General features: G+C 32.0%; 1 long non-coding RNA gene across 1 annotated transcript; it reads right to left on the bottom strand.

Moving 5' to 3' along the window:
• Positions 1–677: 677 nt before the first annotated feature.
• On the bottom strand, positions 678–3,048 carry LOC149795504 (uncharacterized). Its single transcript, XR_016422122.1, has 2 exons — positions 2,976–3,048; positions 678–1,785 (listed from the first exon to the last, which is right to left on the bottom strand). It is a non-coding gene; the product is annotated as an uncharacterized LOC149795504 (long non-coding RNA).
• Positions 3,049–3,377: the final 329 nt, after the last annotated feature.

Here is a 3,377-nt window from a genome sequence, read left to right as displayed (position 1 = left end):
CTCTCTCTATATATATATATATATATATATATATATATATATATATATATATATATATATATATATATATATATATATATATATATATATATATATATCACTGGCAATATCATAATTATTCATTCAGAGTGACGACGAAAGATTTGTTTCTTTTGACAACAATTATTTAGTTTTTGACTCAAACTAGAATTGTTCGTTAGAAATTTCCAGTTTGTTTTACTTTAGTATTGTTGCACTGTAAGACGACTAGATTGTTGTGAAACCAGTGAAGACTGTACAACAGTCTCATTGAGTTTTTATAACAATTGCTTGTCCTATCCCTAGACGCATGGTTTGTATGTAAATATAACTTTTAGTGTTAGTTGCTGCACTGCTACAAGGTGTAGCTGGTGTACATAATTTCCAAAAAGAAAACAGGATCACCTTGCTAGAACTGTCACGCGCTTGATGACGGATTCGAAAGGCCAGCAGACAACTCAGATCCCTTGGTAAGATGTGATTGTTCACATAATTGCAACCAGATTCTGTGGTTTTCAGTTCATGAAGCGGTCGTACTAGATTTTTTTAGTCACCTATAACGCTTTTGCTACACGATGCACATAAAATGAAAGTTCTCATTCATGCTTTTAAATTCTTTGTCATGCACCATGACTATGTTAATGAGAAAAACTGCCTCATTTTCAAGAAATTATTTTATTTGTTATTGGGCAGAGCATTCTCTGTTTTATCTGACAGACATACATATGACAACAACACTTTTCACAAACAACTCTACACCAATTATAGGATACTTCATCTTTCAAAGAGAGAACAACACATCAAATTGAGCAACATGTATCTATATCCTAATACAGCGAAATAAAACAGTTACAGATTTTACTAGGAATGAAACAACTACTGTAATACAATAATCCTAAGAAAATAAATGTATCAGCCAAAAAGTAACTAAATATAACATTTCTTTACACAAACATTGGCTTAAATCAATCTCAGCGCTAAATATTAATACCATATTTTGAACATCTATTATGTGATACAAATTGAGTCACAACCATGCAGGTTACAAATAATCAATTTACATATGAATAATGTGTGTGTGTGTGTGTGTGTGTGTGTGTGTGTGAGAGAGAGAGAGAGAGAGAGAGAGAGGTGTGTGTGTGTGTGTGTGTGTGTGATTTGCATTTTTAACGTAGCTTTAACAATTTTTCAGTCATATCGCTACGATGTCTGCAGTGTGGCAGTTTATAGTGATGTCTAGTACTGGGGAATCACACTGCAGACATGTAGCATGATGTCCCACCCAGTCACATTATCCTGACACCAGGCCGACCAATCGTAACACTAACATATTAATGCTGAGCGCCTAGCGATGGAGCTGTTAGTACCGATTTTGTAAGAGTTTGGTATCACTCGGTTGGGGTTCAAACCCACGACCGCCCGCTTCCAAGATGAACGCTCTAACCACTAGGCCACCGGAGCTGTCCAGATGAATAGTAAGAAATGTTACAAGTAAATTGTCTCCAGTAGTGTGTTATTAATGCAACCACATCGTTGGTCCTGACAAATGAGAACTGTTCCATCACACTCTCTGATTCTCTTTCTGATCATTGCCAGGTCGGGTCTAAGTACACGACGTGGAACACATGCTCCTTTTTCGGGTTGGTAGATGCACCGTTGTGATGGAGGACTGGTTACCTGTGCAGACCCTGATGTAAACAATAACAGTATACTGATCAAGGAAAGGAAAATACATCTTGCAATGACTGATTGTGTGCTTGACATCGTCTGTATAAAACGAAAATCAATGTACATTAGTGCTAGAGTTAAATACTATGTTAAAAATATGAAAAGGATTCACCAAAATACACCTGAAAATACCGCCTTGGGAATATAAGTTACTTTTAGGCGTTGATTCCAACTCAAGAAAACCAGTACACGAACCTTTTCAGACGAGAGATGTGGTAATCTCACAGTAATATATTACAAATATACTATTGAAAGTATAATCTTAAACCCCCCCACACATACATACATAGATACATACATACATAAATACATAGATACATACATGCATGCATACATACATACACACACACAGACATATATATATATATATATATATATATATATATATATATATATATATATATATATATATATATATATGTATATATATATGTATATGTATATATATATATATATATATATATATATATATATATATATATATATATATATATATATATATATATATATATATATATATATATATATATATATATATATATATATATATATATATATATATATATAAGTAATCACCTGAATCCGAGGTTGATTGCTAGATCACATTGTGTTTTACAGTTTTACATCAGAAAATCGTGATCATTGCGAGACGCGAAACATCGAGTAGTGATCTGAATTTTCCGATGGTGTCTACAACACGTGATCCGATGTTCAAGATCGAATTACTATGATAAAGAATTTCTTTTTAATATTTACTTAGTAATTTTCCGATAAATTTATAAAGTCCCAAAGCGTAACTGAAGAAAATAAAATTGCTTAGCATTTCAACCTTTCTGATTCGCACTTCATCTTAAATCATAAACCGAATTGAATTTTTGAACAGCTGATATGGGGATGAAGATCAATTGTAGGAATGAAGCGTCTATGTAACGACAGTCATTCATTTTTACTATTACCAATGTGAATAACATGAGGGCAGCAGGCTCATTCTAGGTATATAAGAAAGCTGTATATTATGCTGGAATACTGGATTATTTAAATAATGTAAATGATCATTGTTACGTACTTCTATGTTAATTCTAATACCATCAAGGATACAAGTATTGCACTTATTTATGTATTATCTCATTGAATCGCGCTTTTACCGTAATTGCATGCAAAATAAAAATAAAATAAGATAAAATCAATTAGAAATAATATAAGCAAATTAGAAATGAAAGCAAACGAACCATTTTTTCTGTGCTATAAGCTCCTTCTCTGATGCAGAAATCTGGAATGAAACTTTTTATTTCTTAACAGCTGAATGTGCTACTTATATACAATTGATTCATCCTACGCTACACTTTATTTCCTCGAAATGCTATTTTAAGATCACTCGGAAATAGGAAATGCCCTCTTAGCTACTATGTATATGAAGGTATTTCACAAAATTGATGTACCATTGATGGCTGTACAATACGTATTTTTTATTTGTTCTATAATTAGATTAGACAATGAGATGTAACTATTTTAAGCATCACGCCCATATTTGGAATTGTAATTAATTAGAAACTCGATAGAAGTCAAATAAGATCAATATAATGCTAAAAAAAGAAGAAAGATAGAAAAGAGAAGAAGCAAAGGTATTAGAA

The sequence above is a fragment of the Sinohyriopsis cumingii genome, chromosome 7 (genome assembly GCF_028554795.1).
Source record: "Sinohyriopsis cumingii isolate HCF-2022 chromosome 7, ASM2855479v2, whole genome shotgun sequence".
Taxonomy (NCBI): Eukaryota; Metazoa; Mollusca; class Bivalvia; order Unionida; family Unionidae; genus Sinohyriopsis; species Sinohyriopsis cumingii.
The sequence above is the reverse complement of the archived record's forward strand: the minus strand, read 5'-3'. Positions and strand labels throughout refer to the sequence as shown.